The sequence below is a fragment of the Egretta garzetta genome, unplaced genomic scaffold (assembly GCF_000687185.1).
Source record: "Egretta garzetta isolate BGI_Z169 unplaced genomic scaffold, ASM68718v1 scaffold81, whole genome shotgun sequence".
NCBI lineage: Eukaryota > Metazoa > Chordata > Aves > Pelecaniformes > Ardeidae > Egretta > Egretta garzetta.
The window spans coordinates 7,796,112-7,818,356 of record NW_009258671.1 but is presented as its reverse complement, the minus strand read 5'-3'; the positions used below and the strand labels follow the sequence as shown (position 1 = coordinate 7,818,356).

General features: G+C 46.0%; 1 protein-coding gene across 3 annotated transcripts in view; it reads right to left on the bottom strand.

The window, feature by feature from the left end:
* Positions 1–22,245, bottom strand: part of PRR5 (proline rich 5) — a 57,179-nt gene that overhangs the window by 7,476 nt on the left and 27,458 nt on the right. The window lies entirely within an intron of this gene.

Here is a 22,245-nt window from a genome sequence, read left to right as displayed (position 1 = left end):
AGTTAATTTTCTTCCTAGTAGCTGGCCTAGTGCTGTGGTTTGGATTTAGTATGAGAATAATGTTGATAACTCACTGATGCTTTAGTTGTTGCTGAGCAGGGCTTACTCTAGGCAAGGACTTTTTCAGCTTCCCATGCTCTGCCAGGGGCACAAGAAGCTGGGAGGGGGCACGGCCAGGATAGGTGACCCCAACTGGCCAAAGGGCTGTTCCAGACCATGTGACGTCATCCTTGTGGGGAGCTGGCTGGGAGGGAGAGCAATTGCTGCTCAGATGGGCTGGGCATCGGTCGGTGGGTGGCGAGCAATTGCATTGTGCATCACTTGTTTTAAATATTCTGTACATTCTATTACCATTATTATTATTATTACTATTATTCTTTTCCTCTGCTGTTTTATTAAACTGCCTTTATCTCAGCCCTCGGGTTTAACTTTTTTTTCCCCCTGATTCTCTCCCCCATCCCACTGAGGCAGGGGGGAGTGAGTGAGCAGCTGCGTGGTGTTCAGCTGCCTGCTGGGTTAAACCACAACATATCTCTAGCCCCCTTTTCACCTCAGCCTCATTTAGTTCCCACATTTGAAGTGAAGAGGCCAAAAAATACCAGTGTAAACCCACCCAGTATTAACACAGCCTGCCATTAGTCTTATTCCTCAGTTCTGCCATCATCCACGGGATGCTTTTCAAAACATACCAAAAAGTCGCAAAACATCTGGTGTCCGCTAGAGCCGTGGTGACTTCTCTTCTGCTCTGCACCTTGGCACAAACGTGCCGTACCCACCTGCAACATCCTTCCTGCGGATTCCTGGATCATTGTTCCAGGCCTTCCTGCAGGCGCCCGATGGGGCAGTTCCCTTAAGCCATCTTCTGGGTGGGGAGTTTCTGTGAGAGCAGGAGCTGTAACAGGCTGCAAACCGTGTCCTGAGCTTGTAAAAGAGCGGCTTTCCTGCATTTCTTTCTGCTGTGTTGTTCAGTGACAAACATCCTCTGGGCCTTTATTTAACCAAATACAAGTACACCCTGATATTCAGCAAGGACTATCTTAAGCTTTCCAAACCCAGACTTCCCATATGACCTGAACGATGCCATCACCTATTTAGGAATTACCCCAGCCCGAGAGGCCCAGAGGAGCGTCTGCAGGCTCAAAGCAAGCTGGGGCCACCTCTGCCTGGCCACAGCCCCTGCCCAGGGGCAGAGTGGCACCGCACTGCAGTCACCGCCGGCTGCTCATGGAGCTGAACGTCCCCTGACCCAGAGCCAGTGGGTCCTTGCTGCGGCTGTGTCAACACAACACGGCTGGGAAGCATCCTGACCCCTGGGTCTGGGCTGTAGGCTGTCAGAGGCTGGGTCATGGGGTGTAAGGCAGCCCCTGCTCCTCTTCCTGAGCTCTTAAGATCATGGCCCAGGAAGGAGGTAGCTGCAGGTTTGTACATCAGCCCACAACGAGTTAGCTGAGATATACGAAAGGTATATTTGGTATATACCAAAGGTATAACTCAGGGGCAGGGGTGCCCCACAACCCTGTCTGAGAAAGCGGGGCCTTCCAATTCTGCAATTCTTCCAATTTTGCTTCTTTAGCGAACCCCAGGCATGGCTGGTGCTGCACCTTACCTGGTGCAGCTGAAGGGCAGGCAGAGCGGGGCTTGCTGTGGCCCCGGCACCTCTGAGCCAGCCGGGAGCGGGGCATGGGGAACAGCAAGCCCACATCAACAGGGGGTGCAGCAGCCAGCAGACACCTCAGCCCTGGCAGGGGCTTGCAGAGTCCTGGCTGTTATTGCCTCCCTGATATTAGCATCCAGCATGGCTGGGCTGGAGAAGGGGTCTGAAACGGTAACTGACCTGCCAATTCTTGCTACCACAGCAGCGTGCAAACCTCACATCAGAAGGTACTGTTATTCGGCACGGTGTGGGGCTGAGGGGGGCAAAGAGCTTCAGGGGGAAGGATGGACACCTCCTATCACAGATCAGCTTTAAGAGGCCGGTAGCAGCTTCTGCTTTGCTTTAGCTGCCATCCCCCAAGGTGCATTTAAACTCTTTTCTCCGCTGAAGGTTTCCACCCCATCCATTGTGCCATCTGCGAAATCACTTTTTTTGTGTGACACCTTCTAATTCGGTGGGAAGGCACTCCTGGTGGAACCTTAGGATGGAGCAAAGTGCGGTTATAAAGGCTTGCTATATGTATTTGTAAATACAGATGATAGATATACCTGTATAGACATCTATACATTTATCTACATGGATATCTATATATACTTAAAGATACATGAGGTCCTTTTTAGACCCTTTCCCAAATTTGTAAGTGATGTTGCTTATAAAGGCAAAATTAGCCTTAGGGTAAAGCCAATTTGGGATTGTTACACACATCACAACAGTTTCTGAAAAACCGTCACCTTAAAAGTCACCTATAAAATAATTTTTTTAAGTATTTTCCTGTTATTTTGGCAACTCATGGTTCTTCTTGTACTTACTGTTTGATGCCTTACTAGTTTGGTATGTCACTATATAGTAATAAAGCAAAAGTCAGATCTAGCAGGCTGGCTGCTTAGCTTGCAGGAAGCTGTATCATAATTTGGAGGAAAAAAGAAAACTTGGAGCATTATCAGTAAAACAGTGACTCTACCCTTTAATGCAATATTTGCTCTGCAGACATGCAAAAACTGACTTTAAAAGATAACCATGAACTTGCACGAACCCAATTTCATTTTAACAGGAGAGTTTCAGGCTTCTCTGCAAGTGTTAGATGTACCTATTAAATTCCTTTCAAAGGCCTTGCCTGACCTATTTATTTCTCAGTTGAGGGCCAAAATAGCTCAATATCAAATAGCTGCAAGTACTTTCGTACTTCTGGAGGAGCGTAGCTACTGGATCAAATCCTCATCTTGGTCACACTGTTTTGAAATGCAACAAGAGCCACTTCACTACCTTTGGAAGGATTATAATGTAATATTACGACAAGAGTCTGCCCTACTTTCAAGGAATGGATAAGGGGGATTTGAGTCCTGAATATGTGAATACCATTGAAAATGGAAAAGTTCTATACTCAGCATCAAAAAGGCAAACATGTATTCCTGCACATAACACACTATCCAAGTCCCTTACCTCATTAACATGCAATTAAATCATTCGGAAACAAAGAAATGTATATAGTAGTTTGAAAGCATTAAAAGGACCCTATGCACTACTACATTTGATAAGTAGATCTGTGAGCACTCCCAGAAGGGCCGTACACCCTAAAGACTACAGGTTATTGAGGTAGCTGACTACAGGTTATTGAGGTAGCTACTTTCCGAAGTCACTGCCCCGTCTGCGGAACTGCGTGCCCCCTGGTGCTGCACTGGAGGAGGTTGCTGGAACAAAACATCCCTTGTGTTTGGGAACAAAACCTGGTGAGTCAAAACTGTAAGTCATTCCAGTGAGAATGGACGTACGGAACCGCTCAGGTTTCCATCCTGTTAATTTAGTAAGTTGACCACAAAGTCCTTATTGAGTTTTTAAAGGACACAAGGGCTTTATTTTAAGGCAGAGCGGAAAGAATAAATTTGTCTTTTGGCACTGCTAATAAGACAGGTAGGTTCAGAAGGATAGTGGGGGTTTAGTAACTCCGCCTAAGGCCACAGCCTCCTTTTTCAATACATAGGACTTCTCTAAGCCTCAAAGTGGTCCTAAAGTGGATGCCACTCCAGGCAGGCATTTAAGGACTTGAAGTGTCCTCCTCAAACACAACCTTAAAAGCTGCCTAAGGCTAAGGTTTATGGATTTAAGCTTTTGCATGCTGTACAAAAAAAGATGGATCACTTTGAAGATTTTTTTAATGAACATATGTTTTAATAAAAAATACTATTAAGCCATTACAAACATTGTATCTAAGTGTAGGCTACGTGACTTGCAAAGGTGCCAGAAAGCTAAGCTCTATTTTGGTAACATTTGCCACAATTTTTCTTACCAAAAAAAGTATCAAGTGTCCTTGCTATATTTTCAACCACAATCACAACTCTTTATTTCTATATCCTACTCTGTTCATTTTTAACACCCTGCCCTTTTCTTCATAGGCAGTGAACAGTGATAGTAGCATGCAGGTGGGTAGACCTGCCATCCATCCAACCCGGTGTAAGATGCGAGCCTGCCTGCAGCCTTTGCCCCTTGCTGCATACTCTCCGAGGCTCCAGCTCCATCTTTTTATTCATGACCATAACTGAAATCCTTTAATTTTTGGTAAAAAAAAGACACCTAAAATATAATCAGATAGTAACAGCACTTCCGAATGAATGCTCTGAAATGACCGTAAACCCCACAGCCCCAAGCCCAGCCCATCGGGGGTTCAGGCTGTGAGTTGCAAAGCAGCCAGAAATTAATCATCCACCTCCCACCACTTTTCACCTGGTGGTGGCTACTTCACTTCCTCAGGCTCTAGTAAAAAAATAAACCAAACAAAAAACCCAGACATGAAGCAATCACCAAAGACAGTCACAGCCATGAAAAACTATTCAGGCTGCTGATGGTCTGGTATGTCTCACTAGACAGCCTGGGTAAATTAGGATGCGGAGTTTTAGGCTTCCCATGCTCCTGTGAGTAGAGGTAGGAGATCGGATGGAGGAGACCTGGCTCGTGAAACCCTGGCACATGGCAGGAAGGGAGCTGGTTTTGTGTGTTGTTTGCTGCTTATGCCTCTCGCTTCTCACCTTAAAAACTGGATGCGGAGCTACACGTCTCCTTTTCGCCTGTATTAGGGAGCAAAGAGGAAGCAAAACCTTACTGTTTCGGTGGCAAAAACCAGTGGCAAATCCCCGCTGTCCATAGCCTGCCCAGGGAGACTGATAACGAAACGCAGCCCTCAGAGCAGTGACTGCTCCTGGGCCACGAAGCAGGCTGTGTGAGTTTCTGCCCCATCGCCCTGTGAATCACAGCCCGCTCACAAGCGCTTGCTAGCACAGCACTAAGTAGAACAAAGATGAAATTTTCTTCTCAAGCGCTCCTGGTGTTCAGAGCAGACACCAGCAGAAGAATGGTGCATTCACCACTTCATCCAACTGCCTTGAAACCTTGGGAATTGGTGGGTTACACAGACTGAAAAATTATTTACCCTAAAAATCCCGCAGTGCATCGCCATCTTAATGGCAGGCGAGGCACCAGACCAGAGAACAGAGCATGTAAATCACAACAGTTGGAGACAAAAGAGCTACAGCTAAAGCTGCCACGTCCTCTGGCTATCAGGCACACCTGAAGGGGACGTCTCATGCATGCCAAGAGGTGAGAAGTAAACCTAGCTGCTGGCTGTTCTTTTTGCTGCCTGCTTCTCTGGCTGCTCTTCACTGATGCTTGGCTCGTGTTACTGCACTTCAGTGTCTGTCTTAGCTGGATCTCCAGGTGGCCATCACTTTCTCATGCCTGACTCCTTTAGTTTTAACCCTTTGCTTTGTCCCCGTGGCATCTACTGTTTTGCAATACCCCACACCCATCCTGACCTCCTCTTTGAGGCCCTGGCCAAGGCCCCCATCATCTGCTGAGCTCCTCTGCTGTATGAGCCCCCCTGTACTCATCTTGACCGCAGGCTGCTTCAGTTCTGGACAACTGCAAGGTGCCCCCCTGTAACTCCTCACTCATCTGTGTCTGAAAACAATCATAAACCACTATTAAACACCAAACTGCTTTTAACTGACCAGCAGGAACTTAGGGTTTTGCTGAGTACTTGTAAAAGGCCATAGATCCTTTACAGTTTCTAGTTCTGACTAAGAGCACCCACCAACAGTAACATCCCAGAACGGTGGTCTCACTCCATTGCTTTTCACTTCCCTCTTTAGCACAGAGCAGGACCATTTACCCAATAAATAATACATGAAAAATATATCTCCAGTGTCTAACTGTACCCTAACAACTGGACATAATGGTGGGAACTACTTCGCCCCCACCTGCAACTGTAGGTGTGCTGAACCATACACTTGTTGATTAAATGATGGAGCACTCAGCTTTAATGCTGCAGCTGATCAGCATATTTACATGAGTAATACTGGTATAGAAGACTGCCTCCTATTTCAACTGACAAACTGATGGATAGCTTTTAAATTAAAAATAAACAGAAATAAAATAAAATTAAAAAAAACAGAATAAAATAGAAAAAACAAAATAGAAATAGAAATAAAATAAAATAGAAATAAAATAAAAATCTGTCTTCCCCCAGGTCAGGGTGGGCAAAGCAAGCAGGCCTTCTGGAGCCAAGGCTAGCACCATGCCAGGAGTGGACATGGCACCGAGGGAGGCACAGCACGTCTTGGAGCTTGATGTGGGAGTAGCTCTACCACAGGGGACACCAAACAGGAACAGCCATGAGCCAGATCCAGGGTTACCAGCTTCCGGACTCAAGAAAGAAAGAAGCAGAAGCCAGACTTCTAGATGGTGTAATGAAGTCATTTCAGCAATCACTACTCTTGGTGACTTGATGACCCAGAAGAGCGAAGTCTCACGGAACAGGAAGCGGCCACCTACGGCTCAGCTCATGGCCAACTAATGTACCCGGAACCTCAGTCCGTTGGGGTGTCTCAGCCTGGGTCTGCTGGGGTATCCTTAACTGCTGGCCTCCACCGTGCTCTACCGACAAAAAGCCATGACCTGCTGCTGAAGGAGCCCTGACCTGGTGCTACATGAAACGAAATGTGCCGCAGGAAGCATCTACAGGGTCAAGCACAAGCGCAAAGTGAGGTCCTGGCCTCATGTACTGTCCTGCCTTAATCACAAAGGAAAACAGCTAAGAGATGTAACTATTTTCTGCTTAAAAGCAGCAGATTCCTTGGAGGAAAGAAAAATGCATTAAGAAACACATTTCTTCCTTTAACTGGCAACGGGTCAGATCAATATGATTGAAAGAAACACACACGCAGCAGCGATAAGCTGACAAATACTGGGTAATAACAGTTGCCCAACTACTCCCAGGGAAAACTGAAATTAAAAGTCACAAGACATACTGCCAGGCAGACACAGAATAATATCTGTAGTGAAAACACGTATTACTCAGCCAACGCTGCTGGTGGAGAATTGATAAGGGTGTGCAGACTGCAGCGCATGCCCTGGTGACCACAGGAACGGCAAGATCTGCTTCTTGTTTTAGTCAAATGGATAGCAGCAGCCTTGCTTCTAAGAGAAACCAGTGCCCTCACAGGCCATGACTACTTGTTATCCACTTTGACGCATGTAACACCTTTCATTGCATCATATCCAACCTTCTAAACCTTGAGCAACACAGAGCAACCCAGTGTCAAGGCAGACACGAAATCACTCTGAGGAGGAACTGGGGAGCAATGGACCACCATTTCTCATGCTTGCCATATGCTTGCCATGTGCTCCCAGGTATGTTATGGGTCTGGACTGAGGTCTGCATCCCTCCATCTTACTTTGAACAGACATATGCACATACTTAACACCATCTAATACCTAATCATCTAATTTTTACCAATCTTGTAATGCTCACACACAAACCTATGGCAGCAAAGTTACATTTTGGATTACTTGGTTGAGAAGAGACTTCAGGAGTGGTCCCCAGACATATAGAATTTTTGTTTTCTCTAAAGCACTGTGGTATTTTCACTGACCAAGCCCACCCAACCTTGTGCTTTGGGAGGACACCACAGTGGCTCTCGGAGCAGTGACTGTTGCCCAAACGTCCGAAGCTGTCCTCCTGTGCCCAGCTGTTCAGAGCTGCTGCTCTTACTGCACTGCGGAGCATCATCATGGGAGCCTCCTGCTCACATTTCTTCCATCTTCAGCTGACTTCAGCAAACCACTCTACTGAAAAACTCAAAGATCTTGCTCTTCTATCCCCTGTAGCAACAGTCTGGGCTCCAACACAAAATCAGGAAGCCAATGTCAGTGGCTCCATTGAGATCCCTCACCACCAACTGGCTACCTTCTTCCCTGGGACTCAGCCCTGTAGAGCGAATCCCCCAGTATTATACAAATGGAATTCCATTTGTGGAGCAGCATCTGGTCTCCATTTACACATGGAGTAAATGCGGACTCACGAGTAAACTCATGGAGGTACCAGATGTAGTAATGGATTCTTCTCAGCCTTTGCAATCTTGACACCAAGGGTAACACAGTGCATAGAATCAGCCGTACAGTGTCAGACCAGAAGTTAACTAAATTCAACATTTTCTTGCTAATGGTGACAGTAGGAGAAGTACATGGAAAAAAAAGAGGCAACAGGGCATGCTCAGTGTGGGCTTTCTTGTAAACTACATTCGTGCTTCTGGAAAACTGCGATGTAAAAACTTGCTGCATGGGTGTTTACAGCAGCCCTTAAGCATGAACAATCCGTGCTAGAAATCATTTAACCAATGAGATGAAGATGGTCATAACTAGTTTCCAGAAATAAAGAACCACCCTAACTACTGAATATTCTGAACAAGGGAGAGGATGGATTTCTTCTGTACTTTAACTAAGCTCTTTCCTCGTGTAGTTGCAGCTTTCCTATTTATGAGGTGAGTGCAATGCTGAACTCTTCTGCTGTCCAACAGAGAATGACCAGACTGTTGGCAACAATAATTCAGCTTAACTCTGAACATTAACTGAAGTTGGTGGAACTACGCTGAGTGATATCAGCTGGCAGTCCAGCCCAAGCCAGAAATGGTGAAAACAGGGTGAAAACATAAGACATGGAGAGAGTGATTAGTTTTTCCACTTACACTGATGAAATCCTGATGTTCACAGAATCATGGTATGGCTCAGGTTGGCAGGGACCTCTGGAGTCATCTGGTCCAACCCCCCTGCTCAAGCAGGGCCCCCTACAGCCTGTTGCCCAGGTCCATGTCCAGATGGGTTTTGAATGTCTCCAAGGAGGGGCAACTCGTGCCAGCGCTTGGTCACCCTCACAGTAAAACAGTGTTTCCTCGTGTTCAGACGGACCCTTCTGTGTTTCAGTTTGTGCCCATTGCTTCTGGTTCTGTCACTAAGCACCATCAGAAAGAGCCTGGCTCCATCTTCTTTACATTCCCCCTTCAGGTATATATAAACATTGACAAAATCCCCCTGAGCCTACTCTTCCTTAGACTGAACAGTCCCAGCTCTCTCAGCCTTTCCTCACATGAGAGATGCTCCTGTATCGTATTCACGGCCCTTTGTTGGACTCTCTCCAGTACATCCACGCCTCTCTTGCACCAAGGAGCCCTGAATGGCACACAACGCTCCAGGTGTGGCCTCACAAGTGCTGAGTAGAGGGGAAGGATCACCTCCCTCGACCTGCTGACAATCCTTTGCCTAACACAGCCCAGGATACCATTAGCTGCCTTTGCAGCAAGGGCACATGGCTGGCTTGTGTTGCTCCACTGGCTTCAATGGGGCTCAGCGTTTCTGGAGGTCTCTCCATCCGAGAGCTTCAAGTCCCATGAAAACGTTGCGTTAAAACTCTGGGAGCTCACTTAGAAAGACTACAAGATCAATTGATTTATTTTGAAGAGACATCTGGGTAAAAAGAAATGCCCTGCATCAAACTAACTGGGAGTAGAAAGGGGTCAAGGACTGGGAGTTTCCTGCCCACTTGTGTTTGCCAGGATAGAAAATTTCAGGTACTTCCTCCTGGGTTTCCCTGATGATTCATGCTGCTTTCAGCCCAAGCAGACAACTCAGACATTTTTTAGCCTTTAGGAAACAGACTCAAAACAAGATCAAAACTGCTTCAAGCAGGGACTAAATTCTACTTTGTCCAAGCCTGCATTGACTAAGCTGAACCTGATCCACTTAAACTATGTGTGCCCTCTTTCCCATGGGGGGTGTCTCTGCAGCAGTCCAAAGGCTGAACGAGAAAATGTGCCTGGGCTGGGGGAAAATGGAGGCCACACCTTTGCAGACTGGAACAAGCTGGAAGAAAGCCGTTCCCCACTCTGAGGGACATCTCAGCCTGGCGGAGGTGGCTACGGATTCATAATGGCCTCATTTGCAATAAATCTCTAAGACTATGCTATGCGTGTTCACAAACAGGTACATCTCATGGCGGGAAGAAACGTGAAAAGTAGGACTTGTACATCAAATTCTCAACTGCTTTAAGTCAGAATAAACCCTGTCAGGTTAATAATTTTATAATGGTTTACAACCACGGGAGGCCATGCCCTACGCGTTACATGTCCATTCCTAGGCACCGGTATCCTTTTCGCATGTGTTGGACAGATGCAGCCGCACAATTCGTGGTTGTAACATCACGAGCCCTCGGTAGTTCTGCCTCACATTATTTTTTTCCTCTCCTCATTTCATACTAAGCCACTGGCATACTGGTAAAGCCTAGAACATTTGAAGGGTTAAATCATGTCTTGTCTCATCTCTGCCTCTTGCTTTTCTCATAGCAACAGCATTCATGGGAGGGAGAGGCAGGGAGGCTTGCCATTGCCGTATTGACAGAAGTCAGCACTTCAGATCCCTGCGACTGCCTCAGAAATAAGATCTTGTCACATTCACTTTAATCTCCAGCAAATGCCAAGTTATGTCAATGTCAGTGCAAGAAGCTGCTCTGTCTCTCTCTTCCTTTCGCTGGTGACACCGAGACACAGACAAAAGATAAAACGAAACACCCAGACATGGTTTGTGTTAGGCTGGTGAGAGTTTTTAAATTGGCTCGGCTGCAGAAAGATAGCAATACGGCTTTTCTTTCCAGAGAGGATGAAACACTAAGAACAGGCTAGTCTTCCCCTGACCCACAGAAATCCAATGTATTATTTTTCTTTAAAATGTTATTAAACATTCTGTATGAGACTGCAAAAGACAATGCAGAAGATGAAGACTGAAGATAAGTAAAAGATATGAAATGATTAGAAGTAAGGAAGTTACTTTGAGGCCTTAAATACAGTGCTTAGGATCCTGCAGAAGCTGAACAGCCAGTTTGCTGATAAAGATCCACCAAAAAAAATGGTACATGTTTCTGCCTTTCATAGTTTTAGGGCCAGAGGTTGTCTGATTCCCAGCGAAGTGACTCTCCTGGGCACAGCCAAGAGCTGCAATCATCTCAGTCAAATAAGCTAATGAGACTTTAGAACGACCCACCAAATGAATCTATGCATAGGTGAGTGTCTCTGAAGAGCTGTTTATGGAATACATTTGAGCCGGAGTCAGTTTATCTGCATTTACAAATGCTTTGGCACTGCCACATTACACTCATGGGCAAACACACGTGTGCACGGAAGCGCATGTGCAGCCCCATGCAGAGATCACCCTGCAAGTTACCAAATAATTAGATATGACGTTTAATGTCCAAGAGAATAAAGCTTCTAATTTCTTTTCAGGCTCCCTCCTGAAGTTCTTGCTGATCTATGCACATTAAGCTTATCTAACCTTGCTGGGGAATTGATGACTTTTTACTCTGAGCATTCAAGTCTTTTACCTAGTCCTGGTTCTGAGTGTTTTCTCATTTACCATTTGTTACAAGAAACTCCATCTTGCATTTATTTTCAGGTGGGTACTCAAACAGAAAAAAGGATGGCAGAGCCCTCCCTCAGTGCATCCAGGCTCTTTTGAAGAGACATCTAAGAAACGCTTTTGAAGAGCTGCAAACATTAACTTGACTGCTGTTACCTGCTTGTGAGGATTTCTGATACTGCTTTTCACAGCTGCACTCCCCTTTTAAATCATTAATGAACATTTCATCCCTCAGCATCCTCCACGCTGCTTCATCCCTTACAGGTGACTGAATCTACTCCACAAATTTTCTTCTTTTCTGAAATACACATGAATGCTGAGCAAACGTTGTCAGCTGTGCCTTCTGGATTTTTTAAATTTTTGCTATTTCTGGTAATGACACAATTTTCACCGCCACCAACTCATCCCTCTGAGCCAGAAAGCAGCAGATCATCTCCAGATCACCTACCTACCCTGGCTTAAGAAGGTGTGTGGTTCAGTCACCACCCACGGGCAGCTGCCTGCTCGGGCAACCAGCCACTCGGGACAGCTGCTTGCCCTCAGCCTGATGCTTCTGCGGGCAGGGAGCAACCCACCGGTACCACTGGGAACTGAGCAGCGCGCTCCCGAGCAAGCACTTCGTGGTTACTCCCTTACACAAGGAGGTCGAGATTCCATCAATCCCAGAACATGTTAGTTTTGGAGCCCAGGTGCCTGGGCCTGCAGGAGCCCTTTTGGCTTGCAGCAAAAGCTTTGCTGAAATTAACACATTCCTACAGAACAATTCAATTTCAATAAAAAAAGTCTCTGCCAATTCAAAATACTTCGAAAGTAACTGACTGGATGTAGAACGGAAACCCCCTCTCAGCAACTCGATGTATAGAGGATAAAAAGGACACAAAATCCAAGTTCACAGCCAAAGAGCGCGGAGCCGCGTACTCTCCGAATGCAAACAGTACACGGGGTAGGGATGTGATCGTGTGAGTGGCTCCAAAGGGCTGGCTTTCCCTCCTTCATCCCCATCACCCGTCAGGGACATGCACGCTGACAGCTCCATGCTCTGGCAAAATTCAACAGCGTTCAGCAATTCTTGCAAGAGCCGTGGTAGATCTACGTGTAATGGAAACCTGTGTGGTTGAAACCAACAGGCGCTGTGACCTACCTCTTATACATATGACCCTAATACTGAAACGAAAGGGGATTTTTCTTTTTTTGTTTTTTTTTTTTTTTTTCCAAAGCTGGCTGACGCTTTAACTGAACTCGCGTAATTATCACACAGCCACCTCCAGGGCGCAAGCCTTCTCCTTGCTTCTCTTTTATATGTTAACACCACTGCTAAATATATCTTTACTTTAGAACTTTTCAGACAGAACTACTGCCCAATTCCTCCTCTACTATACACAGGTTTTAGCAGAGCTGCACTAGCTTTGTACTGCCTAAACATCTGTCCTCATCTAGTTCAGACATTTTGAAAAACAATGGAAATACCCCGCTGCTGCTTCCAAGGTTTTGTTCTCTTCAGCTAAACAGGGAAACCACAAGAAAGGCTTGTGAGTGATGCAGGAGGAATGAGGGACCTTTTTTTTTTTCTTGGAGCCCAAAAAGCAACCTACAACACGAGGACAAGAAGGACCATATTGCCCTTCGTCTCTAGAGGGCATCTAGACCACTGAGGCCAACGATTTGTCATAAAATCACTTTGAGTATGTTTGTCTCGTTTCCTTCTGTTCCCCAACTGTCCGTCCAGAGACATCTACTGCCTCTTGCATCAGGCTGCATGATCTTTAGTGCAGAGACTGTATTTTCATTGTGTTTATACAGTGCCCAGTGCACGAAGGCTCTTTCTTGTCTACTCATGCTAGCAAGAAAGAAGACTTGGAGATAAATGCCGGCCGGTAACAGAAGCAGCTGACAGCTCTTAGCTGCTCAAGGAGAAGAAATTTAATTGGTTTTATGCAAGAGCCACTCTGAGTACAGCAGCTGTATTTTGCAAAATACCTTTCTGACAGACTTCAGCCAGGCTAAACGGTGTCTCTTCCTCTTGCCAGCGTCTGCTTGATTGCAGCAGGCTTGCCTTTCGCTTTGCATTTGGATCAGAGAGCACTAAAACACAATCCCCTGCCTAATGACTTCAGACCAGAGGTCTCTGGACCCATTTTGAAGAGCACAGAGTCAGGAGCGGTCCCCTCCCTGCACCCCTGGCTTGCCCCTGCCCTCTTTCCGATGGATGGTTGCTTCTTAGCAAAACCATGCTGCCACGGCCAGCCGGTTCGCTTGCAGCAAAGCCGTAACGTACCAGGGACGCCTGGCACCACTGCCCACATGCCTGACTCGCAGGCATGACCTGCCACATCGTTGTCACCTTGCGCTGCAGAAGTTTTGCTGCAATCACCAGGTAGCTTACTGGAAACAGGAGAAGGCTCCCCAGCAGATAACGGTTTAAATTGACTGAATCCTGCTCTGTCACATGATTAACTGTTTACCTTTTAGTTGCCTGTAGTAATTGGGTAGTGGCAAGTTAATGAATTTCACAGCACACGTCGCATATCACTGAGCCACACAGTTGTTTCTTCTGCAGCCACAGCAAAGGTTAGGACTGGGAAATTACTGATAGAAGACAATTAACCCTGTCCACTCACCACGGGAGAAAGGATGCCTCCAAGAGACTCGTTTGACCACCCTCCTAACTTTTGCAGATTGCAAGGCACAACCTTTTTGTTTTTGGAAGAAATACACCACAAAGCAGTTACTGTCTGCACAAGTCCCTGTGCCACCAGCCTGGTACACGCTGTCCCCACAGGGTGCTGGCTCCGGCACTAGCAACCACAGACTGGGAGAGGAAAGGCTTGGAGACGGGACTGGGGTGGCATTGCAGAGCAGGAGCTTCCATACCCTTCACAACTCTTTCCATTCTCAGTCCACCTTCTGGGGAGAAGGCAGAGGCTAGCACATTTTATATAACTTGTTTTTAAACCATGTCGGCTTCACTGGAAACACATCTTCCCACAATAATAAAGTTCTATAGCATAGACAGAGAAACAGGGAAACACCAAAACCCCAGGAGAAATCACTCCTGATGGAAAGCAAACAGCTGCCAGAGTTGCTTCCAAACAATTAATACAGGAGTTGATTCGTTTCACTCCTCTCTAGCTTCAGGGACTCTTCCACAAAGCTGCCATTCACATCGGTGTGGGCAAACCACTCTGTGCCCGCTGCCAAGGGACACCCCCTTTCTAGGGCAAGGAGCCCTGGCCGTGCCCCCGTCTCTCCCCAAATCAGGGGGACCGCAGCCAGCTCCAGCTCTCACTGCCTACACAGTAAGCGGAGCTTCACAGCACCTGCATTTCCACCAGCTGCAGCCCAGGTCCCTATAATTCGCTCAGGTCACCACTGCCTCCGAGAGGACTCAGCCTTTCAGGCATTGCTGAGAGATGCTCGTCAGTCACGACCACCTAACGGGCCCGCGGCACAGGCAGCTCCCCCCGTTGTGTGCACCCTGCAGCCAGCTGCTACTGGGTCCCAACCTGGTTTATGGGTGTAATCAAAGACAGGAGGGAGAAACTGAGATCAGAGAAAGAGCTGCCTGCAAGAACAAGCTTCCAGCTGTCCTCCATGTGACTAACACACTGCCAGCTACTTCCCTCTCCACCTTCCTCCCTGTGGGAAAATAAAGACGGGGTTGGGGGAGGAAGAGAGTCAGAAGGCAATGTATGAGAAGGTAAAAGGTGATGAAGCAGCCAGCAAGATGATGGGAGAAGAAGCTGTGCTACCAGCTAGCACCAGTGTTCAAAATCCAGTGAGTGCTGTGCAGCCCCCTGTCTGCTGCAGGGAAGGCTCACAGACCAGGAGGAGAATGGGTATGTGGGCTGCCACCGAAATCTCCTGGTGGAAAGCTACTCTGCTAGCCCTGTGCTCAGCCGGAAAGCTTTGGGCAGCAAGAAGGCAGGGGGACGGTGGTACCTTGCAGGGGGCTACCCAAGCCGTTTCGCACCCAGCTGTGGCTCAGGACTGGAATGTCAACTCATCGACTGATGTCGACTTGTCTCCAAAAACCAGGGGGAAATCTACATATGCAACACTACAAAACAACCCTGCACAGTCTTTCTGTTGGATATGTGGCTTTTGCCATTCTTTCATGAGCAGGGCCAGATGAATCCCAGCAGGGCAGAACAGGGGGTGCTGCACCAGCGACCCCAACCACAGCATCGGCTGACCTTGCTACCTGCATGGACGCAACTCAGCCACGGAGCGCAAACAGTCCTCCCCTTTTGTCCCAGGTGCCACCGCTGCCATAGCTGGAAGATACCACCCACAGTGCTGGTGACACCGGGGACGGCTCTCAGGTCTATGGTCAGCCGTAACAGCCCGTAAGTGACTGCCACCTCTTGGGGACCCCCCCTGTAGTGCCCTGGGCAATTCAACAGCCGCGATTCCCCGGTGGCTTTGTCTGCCCGGGGACACTGAGGAAAATGAAATTATATTCACTAAATTAAGAACAGAAAGCTGTTTAGATAAGTTGTACTTAGGCCTCTGATGTAGAATTGAAGTGTCATTAATTTAACTCTCCTCCCTTCCTACCCCTTTAATTCGCAGAATGAGTGTCCATACAGAGTTTTAATGAGGTCTAATTAATCTTCTTTAAAAGGTAGCTTAGATTAACTTTCTTATGTTCCCCCTGTAGACAACCCATGAATTACAGTATTAAAGCGCCCTGCCTCGAAGGATTCTTGCACCGTGGGAATGTTTCCTGCTCAGAGTTTTTCAATAGTCAAAATTTCTATGCTATCTTTTATGCCAGTTCTAGTCTACTGGCCCAAATGGCTCCACAAAAGACATTCGTACAAACTAATGCAATTAGTTAAAACCTTCTCCCTCTTACTCAATAAAATTACAGGGTCTGCAGGGACATTCTAATTCCAGTTAAGAGTGATTTTACTGATTTAACTCTATTTTGTTAAGAATTAAGGATTTGCCTACCAATTACCTTGCACTGGCTTTAATAGGCCAGTTTTGTTAGTGGAGGCAAACTCCAGAAGACAGACATATTTTAGTAAGGACAACCTGGTTTAGTTGAGATTAAACACGTATCTAACTGACTTGAGCTGACACAACTCACACATAGGTTACGCAAGTAAATTATTGTGGGCTAAGGTAGTCTGTGGGTGGTAGCTACACCGTAACTCCGCGTGCGCCCACTCCAGCCCCAAGGCAAGCATTGGGTAACTTGACGGAGGACACGTAAGCACTTCTCACCTACCACAGCGCAAGACAGTAAATGGGCAGTAACTGCTGAGCACCCGATGGAGGGTAACAGCGTAACTCAGGGCAGTCTAGACAACTGCTGCAGCGTTTGACCAGCTCCATCTGAAGCCATGCCTTTGGTTAGCATCCTTCACAGAAGTGACATTTTACTTAATGCGAGGTACTCTTAAAATGCACTATGAGCACACGCCCAAAGGGAGTTTGCACAATGCAAACTGCCTTCCAGAACAACTGTGTTTAATTGGTATGGACAAGGTTGTGGTCATGTTCCCAGTCTTTCCGTTAAGAGGAGGGACAACAAGATGCACGCTTGAATTACTACGCCATGGTGTTCGTGAGACAGGTTCATATATAACAAAGCAAAACAACGACAACATTTTACGTTGCTTTCCTGTTTTTCCTCTGCTTAAGGTTACAGAAGTGGCAATGTGTAGTGCTGTCAAATATGTTGAGAGCTAGTTTTGGAGAGTACTCTCTTTCAAAAGGAAACCTGTTCTTTTCATATGGCAATGGACTTCCATTGGCCTTAGTTACAAAGAGGGTCCACATAAGCGCAGATCTTTCAAGGTCTGTGGTGCAGAAATGCTGGTTGCATTGGAGTTACTACCAAAAAAGCCCCCTGTCGGTCAGGCTTACAGAATGGTTAAGAGCAACCACGCTCGCTCCCCCTATCTCTGCCCCTAGAGAAAACATACTTGTGGTGAGCCGTGAAGTAAGTGCCAGGTGGAAACAGAGCTAAAAACATTATAAAGAGGAAAATGCCTCTGATGTGGTTTCCCGCCTTAACTACAAGCCTACAGCTTGTAAATGGAAAATGGATAGCCACTGACTCACGTCCTTACCGCTTACATCAAGGTCCCCAGCTATGGTAGGGGAATTGCTCTCGACTGACAGGCAAGCAAGCAAAGGTGGTATTTTCGTTAGTACAAATAGTGTATTTAGCACTCCCACCTGGCACCATTGTCTGACCAAAGTGTCAGCAGCGCTGTAATGTCCATTTAGACCTCCCTGGATCCCCCGTGTTGTACTCAGGCTACTGCTGCTGCCACTTTTTTGAACTCTCCAGTCAGTTCCCAGCTTCTTGTCTCATACTCTGACACAGCACATCCCAACCTGCTTGAGGCAATACCCCAAGATGTAGATGAAATAATCCTAGCGGTTTTGCTGCTTCCATGCAGAAATGACTCCCAGCACCAGAAAATTAGCACAATCATAGAGCAAATTAGCACATTGCTTAGAAGTGAGCATTGTTTCTACAAAATACTCTGAGGTGTAAATCTTGAGGGCCAGATTCTCAGTTTCACCTCTGTCGATACAAAGCAATGGAGGACTCTTCCCTGTGTGTCAGGAAGTGTCCCAGCTGTAGGATTTCTTACTCAACTCTTTATGTGCCTATGGGGCTGGTACAAATGACAGAGACAAGCCACCCTTTCACCACAAAGGAAGAAAACACATTTATGCACAACCCAGGGGAAATGCAGGTTTTTTATATGGTGATTTATTTTGAAATAAGGACCTACAATACATTTATTTATGGGTTTCTATTCTTACAAACCAGGAATTCGGAAAAAAGTAGAGCAATTAAAAGCATGTTGAAAGCTCACACCCACACCGCTTTGTTCAACCTATGCTTTGGTTCTAACAGACCTAGCAAGACAACCTCTCAAAAGCAACCACCAAATTCAAAACCCTACGGCCACAAAGAATTGGCCCCTGTTGACACACATGGCAGCGTTACAGCAAATCTGTTGTTACACAGGCAGGACCCTGCAGTTTTCTGATAGCAAAGGGTATTTTGTTTTTAACCACTACACTGTCTTTGGTTTGCTGTGTGGCTGCTGAGATGGAAAAACAGTGCTCTTTGCACTTGCTTTCAGCTCTTGCAATGTGCTTTTCCACCCCTTTAAAGTGCAAGGAGCTGAACCGACATCGAGGAACTTTCCAGAGATAACAAATAGGTCCCACTGGGCAGTTTTATGTATTTATTTTGTCTTCCTTTACAGAGAAAGACAACAGGCAAGGGAGTTCAAATGAAGCTCAGAGAAACCAAAAAGGAAACCACAGGTTTTATTTTTCTCTGCAGAGCTTATGTTTATTGAGGCCTCATCCCTCAGCACAAGAGATATTGTGCTGTGCTTTTCTAGGGTTTTTAAATACCTTGGGTCACCCAGAGAGATTCTATGAACTCAAATAATCCTGATGTTAACCAAAAGATACAGATAAACACTCTTTAATTCCTCTCTTCCAACTTTCTCAGACCTCAGGAGAGATACCTGGAGATAAGATGTTCCAGTTTCAGTGGCAAAGATCATCTCTGATAACACGTTTTGGGAACCAAGTCAGACTGTTTATCCTCCAGTAGTCATTTTGCTCTCTTTGGTTCACAGAGCATAAGGGAGAAAATTCTTTTCTAATGTCTCCTCCTGTTTATCCCTCTCCTTCCAGCTTCCTAATTTGACACAAAGAGAAAGCTCATTGATGTGAGACTGACAACTCAGCGTAGTTACATGAGCTCCTGCGCATCTTTCCGTGTTCAAAAGAAGTTTTAGTTCTTCTTTTACTTCCCTCATTCATGACTCTGCTCTTGAAGGCCCTAAAAGTTAAACAGAAACATCCTGGAGGCACTGTAGCTTATGTTGCCTATAAGCAGCCTCAAAGGATTAACATGTCAGTTTGTGCTTTGTAACTGGGTCAGGCTACGTCGGCAACAGAAAGTTTGAGCGGTATAAAGCCCTTCTTCCACACCATGGTAAAAATTCCCACTGACTTCAACAGCATGGGAATATTACTCCTTCCCCCAGTTCTGGGGGACTGCTCCTTTCCTGATAGATTACTGGCTTGTAATTAGTCCAGGTTATAGCACTGGTGAGATGCAGAAGTGGCTCTACTGGGTTGGAGAGCCAAAGTCCAATAATTAACCTGAGGAATAATTTCTCATCCTTTAAATGAGGGGTATCTTACAACAAAGCTTCAGATACAAGTATTGTAATAGAAGACTGTATAACAGCTTTATCCCAGAAATGCAGGTTCTCCTTTCCTTCAAAGAGGGACTGCATAGAGAAGGTATGAGATATTCCTGCCCGCCCCCCCCTTTTTTTTTTCCTTTAAATATTTGCTGTCTTAGATGTAAAGAAATGGAGGTACCTGGCTCTCTGGGCAAACTGAGAGGCATGTGTCAGGTTGGTGATCCCTTCTGTCCCAGTGTATATCCTCTATCATGTCACTGCATGCCAGAGGACCACTGTGGGTGCTGTATCACATGCTAGAGTATTAAATGCATGGCTGGTAGGCATACTTCCAGCAAAGAGTTTATTGTGGACAGGATGAGAGTTTTGATGCAAAGAAGGAAAATCAACCACCCAAACAATGAAGTAAGGGGCTCAACTTCATTTCAGGCCCTTTCATTCAGCAGGTCTTTGGCAGGGGCTGTTTTATTCTTCTTGCCAGAGCACAGCCAGCTGAGCAAGCAAGGAATGTGTGCAACTTGCAATAGGTCAGTAACTTCACAGAGGTCAATGAAATCACTCACACGCTGAAGGCAATGAAGCCAAGCCACACTCAGGTAAAACGTGTGCTTACTGAGCTTTGCTGAATCAGCACCTACCTCCTGAATAAAGTCCAAGGATTGCTGCAGCTTCCATTTGCTCTTTATAAGAACTTCCCCTCCCCTCCATAAGAAAAGTGTCTTCTCCTGACAGTGCTCTTCCCCTACACCATGGCAAGCTAAAACATGAGCAATACCAGATGCACCCTGCATTAGCTACCAAATCTCTGCTGCTTTAATCCAGTCTAACAGGAGAGACGGGTGCGTGCCAGCATTGGTCTCTGTCAGCCTGTGACCTTCAGCTGACATTATGGCTGCTGTCTTGAAGAACATGACCTACTCCTTAATTACATACCACAGCTGCACAAGGCTGTCAAGGACAGAAACAGGGAAACTGAGCGCCAGGTTCAACACTTGGTCCAGGGTCGACATCACTAGGCTCATCTTCTAGCCATGGGAGTCTGTTCAAGTGTCACCAAGTTTGTTATGGAAGAGATATCCACGGTAGACAGAAATAGGGGCTAGACAGTGTCCACACCAAGACATCGTCTCTCAGTCTGGGAAATCCATGCACACAAGCCCTCCATGTGCTCTTTGGACAGCTGAGTTGTTCTCTCTCGTCCAGCCCTATTCACATGTTGAGTTCATCTCAGTCAAGGAAATTCCATTATTATGCCATAAATGTATAAAATCTGCTTTTGTTTAACATGACATTTGAGTTTAGGAAAAAGCCTTTGCTCTGAAATCCAGTTATTGACTAACACTGCTAAGTATGTCAATAGTTCATTCTCAGATCCTCTTCTGACCTTTTCCTGTAATTTCCATCAGGTTTTAAACCACAAGTTTGGCAGAGCGATTGCCGAGAAAGGACTTTCACCACCCCCACCACACAGCCATAGGTAAAATACGCAGAAACAAACACCCAGGGGCAAACTCCCTCTCACTTTGTTATTGATTTCCATCAACAGCTTTAGAATGAGAATGGATTTGGCCTTCTACCCTAAACAGGCATCCACCTTGTTAACACCTCTGGTTGTTGAGCTGTGAAACTATTTATTGTAGCACTACTTCTGGCAAATGACTCCACATCACCTCCTATGAACTTCCTAGATCAGTAATGTTACTCAGTTCCCAGTTCACCACTGAACTCATTTGAACCTGGATCTTGCACATAGCCAACACAGATTCTCTAAAGAAGAAACCACAAAAAAGCTAGCAGATCTGTTAGAAATGACACTGCTGAAGCCTGGTTTAGAATGGACAGTTTACCTTGCATCTAAGGACGGATGAGGCCTGACAGACAACCCTCCTGTGATTAAGGTTTTCACTCTCATGTGGAGTCTCTGGTGTCTATTAACACAGCTGTGTTCACAGTTCAATTACGTGAATTCTTTGATGTCTCATTATGCAGTTAAGCCCATGCTCCAGTTTTCCCTGAGGCTCCTCTCCTCTCTCCAGGCACTAATTTCCATGAAACTCCTAGGAATCTTAATATCTCTGATATTGCTGCCATTGTGCCGCAATCAGCCAGCAGTTTCAAGAAGCATTTGGCAAGTTGGAGGTTAGAGAGAAGGGAGACAAGGGGCAAGCATCTTTTTCTGAGAAAATTAGGTTAAACACACCATTATACACACCAACAAACATACACTGCGGTAGCCGGAGTGAAATACCATTCCTTGACTCAGCAGAGAGAATCTTACTCCTTGCTTCATTTTCATCACTTGCCTTTAGATTATCCTTCTCTTTAATCAACTTCAGACACAGAACTAATTCATATGGTGATGAAGAGCAAAGAATAATTTTAAGTGTGAGACACTGTATCCTTTCATTTGCTGTATATATAAAAAAAATCACCAGCCAGGAAAAATCTCAACTTCCTTGCCCCCTGAGAATCCACTCCTGTCTCTCTCCAACCCTTCTGCCTCATCCCCTTTCTTCTCAACACAAGCTCATGCTTTTCTTTAATTAAGCAAAAAAAATATAATCTTAACCTTGCCTTTTGCTTGGAGTTTCCTCTTTTTGTTTCTCTTCACTACTACTAAAAAAAAAAAAAATCTAGCACCGAAGGCAAATACCA